This window comes from Triturus cristatus, chromosome 2_2 (genome assembly GCF_964204655.1).
Source record: "Triturus cristatus chromosome 2_2, aTriCri1.1, whole genome shotgun sequence".
NCBI lineage: Eukaryota > Metazoa > Chordata > Amphibia > Caudata > Salamandridae > Triturus > Triturus cristatus.
The window spans coordinates 827,670,364-827,682,263 of record NC_140582.1 but is presented as its reverse complement, the minus strand read 5'-3'; the positions used below and the strand labels follow the sequence as shown (position 1 = coordinate 827,682,263).

Genomic DNA, 11,900 nt, shown 5'->3' with positions numbered 1-11,900 from the left:
ATACGTATATATAAGAAACTGCAAAGTAACTAGCTACTATATGAGGCTAGAAACATAATGGCATGGTAAATGGACGAACCCGCAGGGCGAAAAAAATGAAATACAGATAACACAGCCTGTCTGGTATGCCGAATTCATCTGCGCCAACATATGGCAAAACCGTAGTGAGTATATAAAGTGCAATGTATTAAATACCATGGACACTCACAAAAATGGAAGGAAGATCATCAATGAGAGAAAAAGGCAAAGGAGAAGAGAGCAAGAGAAAAAGAAAGCACAAACAATCATTTGTCACATATCAATATGTGTACTATACCATTATTTTAAACACATAATCATGGAATTGTAGAGTGTCTACATCAAGAGAGTTGACTGTACATTCAGTGCATATAGAAACCTATCAGATCCAATCAGCCAATGTCATTTTGATATGAAACAAATGAATTACATTCTTGTCAATTTTAAAGACAATATTAACCTAGGAAGTAATGTAATTCCTTATTAGTATTGTGACCCACATCAGTGGCCCTCAATCTGCAAATCCATTTTGCCTCCTTTTGTCTGACCAGAAGTTCCCTATTGCCCCCTCGATTGCTGAGTGGGACAAGGTCTATTCCGTGGAACCAGAACATATCATTATTAGGGTGTATTGACCTGTAATGTTCACTCAGGGGATATCTCCGATCTTTGTTTATAATAGCCCTACGATGCTCCTGTATTCGAATTTTTAAAGGGCGGATTGTACTCCCTACATAAATGATGTCGCAATTACAACCTATTACGTAGATAACGTGAGCAGTATTACAGTTTATAAAATGCATGACATCATACTTTACACTAGTATTGTAGCAAAAGTTGAGAGTTTTGTTTTTCCCATGTGGACACATGTTACACATTCCACAGGTGAAAAAACCTTTGGGTTTAGTGGGCAACCATGTTTCCCTTGAATTAGTCACATAGCTGGGACATAAAACATTCCGCAGTGATCTACCTCTTCTGTATGTTATTGATGGAGTATTCGTAAGGCAACTCCTTAACCTCTTCAGTGCCCCGCCCTTTCCCCGCCCTGTGCCGGGCGTTGCATTAGCGGGCGGGGTTCATGACGAGATAGTCTCGTCATGGGCACAGCGCAACCGCGCTCCATGACGAGACCATCTCGTCATTGGGCACTGAAGGGGTTAAGGATGGTATATCCCCAAGGAGGCTCCAGCTTTTCTTTAAGATATTAAAGATTTTGGAGCTATTTACATTATATTGTGTGATAAACCTAACTGGAGTTTCGTTTGTCGTATCCCTTTTGTGTGATGGACGCAAAGTGTCTTCTCTAGTGCGACATTTAACTTTCTCAATCGCCTTATCCACAACTTCTCTAGCATATCCCCTCTGCAAAAACCTGGTTCTGGATTCTGAGATGCTGTCAAGGTACGTGTCATCGTCGCTGCAATTTCTTCGTATTCTTATCATCTCCCCATAGGGGATGTTGTTAACAACAGACCGAGCATGAGCGCTATCAGCATGAAGGATCCCATTACAAGCTGTATCTTTCCTGTGCAGAGTGCTGTGTATTTTCACATCCTTCACAAAAAGTTTTATGTCCAGAAAATCAATACAATCTTTACCGAATGTCATCGTAAATTTGACATTGCATTGATTATCATTCAGATATATCAGATATTCCTTCAACTCTTCCACAGACCCCGACCAGAGGCAGATTACATTGTCGATGTACCTCCCCCAGAACACAATATAATCCGTCCAGGGGGAGGCACCTCTGCCCCAGGCATGCTCCCTCTCGAACCACCCCATAAAGAGGCAGGCGTACGAGGGAGCAAACCTGGAGCCCATCGCAGTACCAAGGATTTGCTGGAACCAGATAATTTGGTCCAACAGAGGATTTTTTACTATTGTGAGTGAACATTTGTTGCAATATATTAATTGAATACCGTCAAGTGGTATCGTCTAGACCTTCATATTTGAAGGTGAGTGTATCTCACTGTGATTTTCGATTCTTTGATTATGCAATTGTGCTGTGTAGTATTCCTTTCATCCATGAGGCCATTGGTCTTTTGTGTACCCATGATGCTATTGGGTTTCTTATCTTTATGCTTCAGACTTTCTTGCGTATAGCGAATGTGCGATACACTACTGTGATCTGTGAATATTCTGAATCGACTACTATGGAATGAGCTTATTCTCATGTAACCAACTCCATGGTGAGCTTTTCCTCACACTCTTTCTTTCCGTTAAATCTGTCTGTCTTTATTTATTTATAGTTTGTGGTTAGATGTTTCCTTGACTTTGGTTCATATGAAATTGCCGTGCTTCTCTTCTTCAATTTTTAGGTTTTATTTTTTAATGTTAGTAACTGTATTTGTGACTTTGAGATATTTTCTTTTGTCTCCGTCTTTTCTCTCTCCCTTTCTCTTTGCGCTATTATTCTGATATATACAGTCATTATATATATTTTGTTCTTTCTGAGATAGAAGATTTCAGATCAGAAAGATTCTATGCACATAGAATTTTAACACAATGATACGTGTGTATATATATATATGTATGTTAGGTTGGTCTTGTTATTTTTGGATTTGTTCTTAATGTTGTAATTATCAGTCATTTTTATATGTTGTTTTTAAATGTATTGTCTGTATATATGTTGTTGTTTATACATGTTGTTCTATAATTGATTGCAGCCCTGAAGAAGTTCCTGGGTTAAAGGAACGAAACGCGTTGGCTGTCCGCTCTCTTTGATAAATAAAAGAAGACTAAGAAACTCTTTGGAATACATATCAATCTGGACTTTGTTTTTTGAGTGCACCTTCCGTTGTGTAAAACATTCTGGATTTGAATCCATCAGGCGCTGATGCAGCTCTAAACAATATTACTGAAAGTGGGCTTTTGCATAACTAAAATACACATTTCATCATGGTCAGTTACTTTGCTGCCATTAAACCAACCCTTCAATGTTTTGATGTAAGCATTAACAAAGTCTTCCACAAACATCACTCGATTCTGATACCTTCCTGGGCCTCAAGACCATCTTGCACTGGCATCTCTCACGAGAAAGCCTCATCATCTGCTCTTCCTAGTCCAACTTTTTCTCATCAGTGCAAGGGTTGCTGCTGACTTAGTCCCTCAGCAGCGGAGGGTGCAGCTACCATCTTCTCCATGTTTCTCTTTTCCTATGCCAAAGCAGCTGTAGCCCTCTCCTACCCAGGAGCCTGGGCTGTCTTTTTCTCCTCAAAAGGTTAGACAGTCTCTGCTTCTCCTGTACCACTAGAGCAGTATTCGTCTTCTCCTGGAAAAAGTAGCTAATTTTACTTTTGCATCTGTCACAGCATTTCTGTTGTCATAGGCCAATATACAGGCGTCAAGCTCCAATGGTGACACACTATGTGAGGACTCACTGCTCACAGCCTTTAACAACACAGGCAAAGTTGTATTCTCCTGTACTAGTCCCTCTTCAACTTCACTCTCATTCTTCTCTGAGGTGATATGTGCTTGTGAGGTCTTTTCCTAGACCATGAGGTGTTTCTCATACTCCGTCATTTCTGGCATTCTAGCCCAAATCTAGCATTCTTTTTTTATATTCATGTCAATCATAAAAAAGCCAGCCAGGACAGACAGAACCATACTCATGTTCCCAAAGAAAGCTTCAAGGTTCAGAAATTTGATAAAAAATTAAAAAACAACTTTATAAAGCTGGAATGGAATAGATGGATCTGCTGAGAGTCCCAATCCTTCTACCCATTTTCCGACAACCAGCTATTGCAGTAATATTGTCACCTATAGAGAAGTAATGTTTCAGTGTGAGCTGGGTCATTCACAAGGTATTTTACCACAATGTCTTTTGAATCAGATGTAGGACAGGAAGGGTAAATGTACCACAAGGCTAGCACTAGAGACAAGGAGAAGTGATACATCAATTGAATGGCAATTTCAATAACTTAGGGACTCATTATGATGGCAGGAGGCCATCAGTCCGCCCGCCATCATAATGGTGATGGGACCGCCTGTCAGATGTGCGGCTTTCCCACCAGTGCAATTAGGATGTGCCCGCCATACTGGTGGGTGCATCCTGCCCTTTTAACATTGCGGACAGTGCTGCTGGCTGCAGCACCTTCCGCAATGTTAAAATACTATGCACAGCGTTTCCTTGCACCACGTGGCAGGCTCCACGCGGTGCCTGCCACTTGGTGCATGGACCTGCAGGGGGGTACCATGGGTACCCCTCCATGCACCCCTCCCCCCACCCTACCCACAGAGGGTGCCGGCAACAGGCCTCCAAAGCCAGACTTACTTGTCTTTTTGCATCGGGATATCCGCCGCAAAAAGACAGGTGGAAGGGCATATCATATTCACTACGGCGGTGCCTGCACGGCACTGCTGCAATGTTGCCCTGGTTCTGGGTTCGCAAAGCTGGCGGAAAAGGACCGCCTTGTGGAACCATGGCGAATGGACTTTCCGTCCGCCAAAGAACCATTGTGATTCCCACCGCGATCCTAATTTGGCGGTGAGTAAATCTCATTCTGATGGCGAGAGGATCACCACCGCCTCCTCCCGCCATCATAATGAGCCATTTACTAAACTCTAAGAAGGATGATATTATGATGAGTCCTCACATCAACTGGAATTTCCATAGAACCCTAGGAAGCAAAGTAGTGGTAAGCAGGAGGCTTGATGGCACCTCAGCCAGCATATACAAACACATAAACAGGGAAGTAGGTATTGAATATCTATCTGGGAAAGCCAAGGGAATCAAAGGGAGACAAAATTAAAGCTTGGAGGAATGGAAACTCTGGAGACAAACTAACTAGCAAACAGAGAAGCCGTACACGATATAATAATAATTTGTTGCCAGGGCCTTGGTTAGATGGCTGAAGGGTTTAAGAAGACAAACTGGCATTGTTAGCCTGGTTCTGAAGGCATAGCCGCATAAGTTAGATGTCTAGTCTTTCCTTTCTATTCTCCACTGCCCATTTCTATACAATCTCCAATTCCTATCCCTGCATACAGAAGGACATTGAAAATGCCACCCAGGCAACTTCCTTTCTTGCACTGCCTGTTTTCTACACTGTGGCCTGACAAAAGTGTGGCTTCATAAAATAGGAATCATATATATTTTTGACAACTAAAAATAAAAAAAGTCCCTAATTCTGGAATGGAATTTTTAATTCTTAACCTTCAAAACTAATTGGTAACTGCTGGACCAAATCATACCCCACCGATAAATACTAATGTCAGAAGCTAGGTTATGAATTTCGGGGATGGCAAGAGGTGGGGCAGACCTCTACCAAATTAATAGACTTTCGAGTACAGCGCTCTGTTGCCTTTTGGCTAGGTTTGCTCAGTAGAAATACCACATACCTACTCACATATATATATCTGTACATACAATAAACATAAAAAAGTTAGGTCCTTGGTTGCAATGGCACAAGTATCTGGCAGTCATCAAAGAAGTAATTTTAAAGTTCAAGAAGGACCAAAAATGTTAATGAGCATATTACAATAAAATTCCAAAGCCAATTAAGAAACAAAGAGGAAAATTTCATGACAAAAGATATCAAGATCGTGATTAAAATAGGTAAGGTGAATCAGCTATATGAATTTTTTAACTTTCAAGGCAAAAAACATTTTGAACTAGTAACGTGTCACTGAAAGCCAGTTCGCATTTGATCAGGACATAGAAGTGATTTTAGGCCAACTATGATGCATGATGTCTCTGCTTTAATCTTCAAACTGAGGGCCTAATTTTGATGTTTGCCATCATAGGACCGCCGTACTGGTGGATGGCGGTCCGGCCACAACCACCATGACTTTGAGCCTCCAGCTCAATCACAATGGTGGTGGTGGTACCGCCACAAGACCGCCACTGTCACCAGGATCCAGGATCCTTGAACACAGAGCAGATTCCCATCTGCCTTTCCCCCAAGTGTTTCATGGTGGGGACGCTGCCATGAAATGCTTGGTGGAAAGACATGTAAAGGGACCATGGGCACATCTGCCCATGGGGGTGCCTTTTGGGGGACACATGATGTGCATCCCCAAAAGTGAAGGGTAGTGAGTGCACTGCGTGGCATGCATGACATGGCGCATGCCACACAGTGCACGGGCATGCTGGAGGCACTGTCATTGCGGTGAGATGTTTTATAGGCTCTCCTATGAGCCAAAGATTACTGCCACCGTGCCACAGCTGCACCGCCTGCCCTGGATTACTGTTGTAATCTGGCAGGCGGGAGTGCTGAGGGCTTGGCAGTCTTCCTCAGACGACCACGGCGGCAGTCCACATTAAGACTGCCAACATCCAAACCAAGCCCTGAGCCTTTAAAATGGAAGTCACAATCCTTCATCTCAGTAGGGTCCCTTATTCCTCTTTCTTTCCAGTCTGCAGTCTTACTACTATTACTACTGCAACTATGTTGCATTTATCCACAACTTGACAACCTTTTTGTATATATACAAAATAACATGCCAAAACAGCTGACCACCACTATTGCCAAAGCAATCATAATTGTACAATCTTACGTAAAGCTAAATGCATCAGCAGGCAGTGGACAGCAAGTAGAGAATGAGAAGCAGCAGTGGTTCAGATCAAGTGTAAGGAATGTGGATATTAATGCGGGAGGGTGGTGCTGCTACCAACCCAATATATTTACTCTTGTAAGGTCAAAAAAGATTTCTGAAAGAATCTCTGCTCAACCACTGGTAGCTATTTTGCAGGCAATAGGCAATCTTCACTAGAACTTTAAAGTCAAAAAAACAGCACAATAACATTTCCAAACTGATTAAGAAAAATTTAGCAAATTTAATGAGGAGAAAACACCAAGATCATAAAAATAAGTGAAGGGATCCGTGGATAGAGATTTTTTTAATTTAAGGCAAAAAGTAAAGCATCAGTCAAAAGTCATTGTTTGTGGTTGTCTGGGACCTACGCACAATTTCAAGCTGACCCCAATGGAGTAGGTGTTAGAAAGACCAAGCGGGTTGGTGCAGTCATCGTTTTCTCCTTCTGATTTGGTCTTCGAAATGGAATCCATAATCTTTCTGCTGAGCAGTGACACAGTCAAAGGATAAATCTAGTTAGGGTTCCTCGAAGTTGAACACTGAAACTATTGTTTGCCGCAAAAGGTCATAATGGGAAAAACATGGTTTATTTAGCTGTTGAGGTCACATCATGGGTTGGATCGCTGTGCCACTTCATCCCTGTTCATGTTTTCACTTTTTGAAAGTCAAAATCCTTGAGCAGGGGAAAGCTGGAAGTAGCAACCGGGCAGAGCTCCACAAGGCTAACTACTGATGGAGCACATCTCATTTTGAAAATTAAACACATTTAACTGTAAAGCGATCATTTCAATGCTGAAAAGCACATGCATAATAAATACAAACTTTTTTAGTAGGTAATCATGTTTAAGCACTGTAAGCAAACACTCAAATTCACCTATGAATTAGGTTATTTTAACTACTGATGCCACTTTAAATGTCGACTTTACATGTTAGGGCTAAGAGGTCTGGTTTCATGTTTAAACTGATGTTTTGCACAAGATGTTTTTCTCTTTCTTCCTATGGCAGATGTTGTACTTTTCCAGAGTTTTGTTTTAGCTGGTGCATAGGCATTTGTTATGTGTTAGACATCTAATGGTGAGATTCTTACCAAGAGGAAGGAGATGACAGGATACGTGACTCGTGGGAACAACTGTCTGAACACACAAGATCTGTTCAAATTAACAAATCAAGGAATTGGTTGTATAGATCATTGTGAAGACTCAAGAAACTGGAGAGTTTCCTTCCTCCCAGAGTTTTCTGAAGAGAGACTGGTTCTTGGGAGTGGGAATAGGAAAATTGTTGCCATGTTGTGACTGAAATATATTAATGCATGTTCCTTGGAATAAAGTAATGAAAGCTTGCTGCAGAACATAGGAGGCATCTTAGAGACATCTCCTGATTTTGAGCTGAAAATACCCTTCCAGCCTCCACTAATCTCCATTGCTTGAGTGCTAAGGCTACATGCCTATGCTTTATTATTCTCTCATCAGATCCCTTCATTTGGGTTTCAGAAACTGACACCTTACCTTGCTTGCTGAAAATAAATGCCTTTTTAGGCTCAAAACGTCATTAATTTAGATAAGGGATGTTCCTTTATAGAACACACTTACTGCATTTGTTGTATTTTTACCATTGAGGTATTAGTCATGCACTGATATTACCCATGTAAACATTACTGATTATTTGTTCTCTCATTCATTAGCATTAGCCATATATATGTTTCCTTAGCCTTTCCACTTCTTTAAGATGGCCACCGTTCTTCCTGAAAGATGCTTTCACGCATGGCTGCCTTTATCCCAGGTCGTGTGTTTGTATTTGCAATAAGTGAAACCCATGTTTTGGAATTATTATTGATGATTAGCTTTAAACACTTTCCAGACTTGTGATGGTTTCCAAATATGTATGGTTAGCTAATTTCGCATTGTCCCCTCATTGTACACCAATATCACCAATGTAAGTATTGCGGAGTGACTGTTCTCTAAGTTGTACATATTATAGACGTATTCCTTTTTACTTCTTTAGGATGTCCGATGTTTATACTGTAAGACACCTTCCAAAATGACTGCCTTCATCACGTGTTTAGCGTTTCTATTTATAGTAATTGCCAGTATGGTTTCAGTTCGGCTTTTGCTGTACATACGCGCTGTAACTTTCAGTGTTGCTGCTGCCTTACACAAGCCTTTGCAATGATGCCCTATACTTGATTGTATCTTGAGAGGGAAGTATATCATTTGAAACCCTCCTGTTTCCCTACATTGCCCAATTGCCCTTTCAACACACTAGCTCGTTTCTCCAGCTCAAACCAGGGTTAGGTCTAATACAGCCTTTGGAGCTTTTGTTACATTCAAGTTATTAATGTAAGTTTTGGCTCAACACTGTTATGCCTTTCACCTTTTCTTGGCTGAGAGTTTCCAAATTTAAATGGTGTACCACCGACCTCCCTTTTTTCTTGTAGATGTAATAGTATTGTTTGTGTTCAACATTTATAATCTATATATATTTTATTATAATATACATCCTTTCTTTACTGTTGTTTTAGCACTGCTTTGACATCACTTTGAGTATGAAGTCTTACATGTTTCATATTTTCTACGTCACATGCACTTTAATCAAGTTATATAGGTGTATATTATTTACCCTCCTTTAATGATCTTTTCATTAGTCTCTTCGGCATTACACTTCTATATATGTATGTACTGCCCTACCCCCACTACGTAGTCACCACTCACCTCTAATGGAATACAAGAGTAGTGTTTAGATTATGCATACTACAAAGTTGTCCAACCATGGCCTGAGCCCAACCACTGCCTCCTTACAGTTCTTACCTGAGCAGAAACACCTCTACCAAGACTGTTGATGTTTCTTTATTAAAAGGAACTAACTTCAGAAATGAGCAAGCAAACCAGCAAAAAAAGGAATGTCAATATGCAACATGAAACAAAAATTATAAACTGAGTGAGTGGAAAATCCAAGACAAGGACAAGCTTAAATTAAAGGGGAGTGATTTACTAGAGAAAGCATAATGAACATTCAAGTCAAGGAGGCTAGAGGCAGTAGAATCATCAGATATATTTATTCTCCATTAGGTGCCGTTTGTGGACACTGCCTATCATTGTTATAATTTTTTCTCTGCGCTATGACGTCTCTTTCAGGCCTTGATAAGGGGGATGAATGTGCAAATAAACAGTTTTTTGTAACCTTCGCCTGTAACAGTTTAACAATGTGTGCACCACTACACCCCTCCAAGAGTGAGATCTGTTGATGGTAGAAATAAATAATGGCTCCAGAGATCTCATTACTTGGAGGAAGAGGCACAGGGCATCGATTATTGGATGGGTAGGATGATTTAATTACAAGATTAGAGAAACAAACATAATATTCATCAAGTCAACGAGCACGGCCCATGTGTCAGTGAAGACGATGACCATTAAGACAACCTACTCATTCTTAAGTAGCCAACAGTCTTCCATGTTAGTTATAGTAATCTAAGCTGAAGTCCAAAATGACAATGATACACACAGATCCAAAATATTCAAAAAAAAAGTTAAGAAAAATTATATTCTATTCAAGTGGTGCAACTGTATTCTTCTAGCATTGTCCACCTTGGAAGAAGGCATGAACCACAGAGCAAGAGAGCCATGGTGGTTTCACTTCTTTGCCGAAGTAAAGTCCTGTAGAATGAGAAAAGAAAATGACAATTTTTGAGAGTTAAGTTAAAAATGGTACTTGAGGGGCCGGAGTGTGGAGAAAAAGCTAGCATACAAATAACTAAGGGCCACTCTAGTTCTACTGATCCCTGACAACTAGTTTCAGGTACCCTGGATGATTTGACTGCCAAACAATAAAAAAAGTTTAGCTATGCCCATCATCATCATGTCCACAAGTTGACAACCATTAAGGACTAGCCACTTGAGCCTCTAGTTTGCATTTTATAAATAACTCACCCCTTTCTATTTACAGTCCGAAAGGGTATGTCTCATTAAGTCCTCTTGTTTCACAAAGAAGTAGATAGGCATTGGTCCTTCTTCTGCAAGTTATTGTTAAGATGTGCAGATTGTATTTATTTCAAAAAGAGACAGACCTATTTATCAAGAAAATAAAAAGAATTTTACTCTCACTCAAATTTAGGTGACATCACCAAAATGCTAAGAAAGTAGCACTTCTTATATTCATCGTGAATCAAATGATCATCACCAAAGTATGAAATATCAAGTTTACCTAAGCTGAGCCCGTCACTCACATCCATCACATGATTCATCACTTGGAAATTATTGATGCTTGTCTTCTTTCCCTATTCTCTGAGCTTTATAAGAAGGAAATATCCCCCAGCTCTATACATCTGCAAGCTTGGCTGAAAAGTAAATCATTGCCTGGGATGACTGTAGATAGTAGGAGGGTGTTAGATGCCCCAATTACTGAGGAAGAAATTAAAGTACAAATTAACGAATGTAAGAAAAATAAGGCTGCGGGCACAGACGCAATTCCAAGCGAGGTTTATAAGATGCTGTTAGACGAGTTGGTCCCGGTATTACGTGAGTTATTTAACTCAGTATATAGTATAACAGGAAGGGTTCCAGAGACCTGGAAGGAAGCTACTATTGTACTTATTTTAAAACCAGGGAAGGGCCCCCTAAAGGCAGACTCGTATCGACCAATATCCCTGCTGAATCCCGATTATAAAATCTTTATGGGTATTCTGGCAGGGAGACTGGCTAAATTTGTTCCTAGCCTAATTAACCCCGATCAAAAGGGGTTTGTACCTGGAAGGTATATTGAGGAGCTGACACAGCAACTAATAGGCAATATATACCTGGCAGTGGCTAGGTCGGATCCATTGGCCATAGTCGCTTTGGACGCGGCCAAGGCTTTCGATAGAGTGTGTTGGACGTATTTGTGGGAAGTTCTTAGGCAGATGGGCTTTGGACCAATCTTTGTTCAGACTATGATAAACTGCTATCAGGGTGCCTCGGCAAAGATGTTGCTGAATGGCTTGCTGACAACGAGTTTTAACATCCAAAGAGGAACAAGACAGGGTTGTCCCATTTCACCCCTGCTATTTGATATTTACATCGAGCCACTGGCGCAGGCCATAAGATTTTATAACTCAATTACCCCCTTCAAATCATTACAATATAGTAGCAAGCTGGCCCTTTATGCCGATGATCTGTTGTTATACACAGATAACCCAAAAGAGACTATACCAAGAATTGAAGCATTATTGGCTGAATTTGGCACGTTATCAGGTTATCTTGTTAATACCTCTAGATCGGAGGTAATGTGTTGGAACATTGATGGTTGGGAGGGACAGATAAGTGAAGAACTAAAATATTTAGGTGTCATCATCGTGAAAGATCTGGACA

General features: G+C 40.7%; 1 long non-coding RNA gene across 1 annotated transcript; it reads left to right on the top strand.

The window, feature by feature from the left end:
- The first annotated feature begins 1,871 nt into the window (after positions 1-1,871).
- LOC146862840 (uncharacterized) lies at positions 1,872-2,742 on the top strand. The gene is made up of 3 exons (XR_014978509.1): positions 1,872-1,979; positions 2,112-2,213; positions 2,691-2,742. It is a non-coding gene; the product is annotated as an uncharacterized LOC146862840 (long non-coding RNA).
- The last annotated feature ends 9,158 nt before the right edge of the window (positions 2,743-11,900 follow it).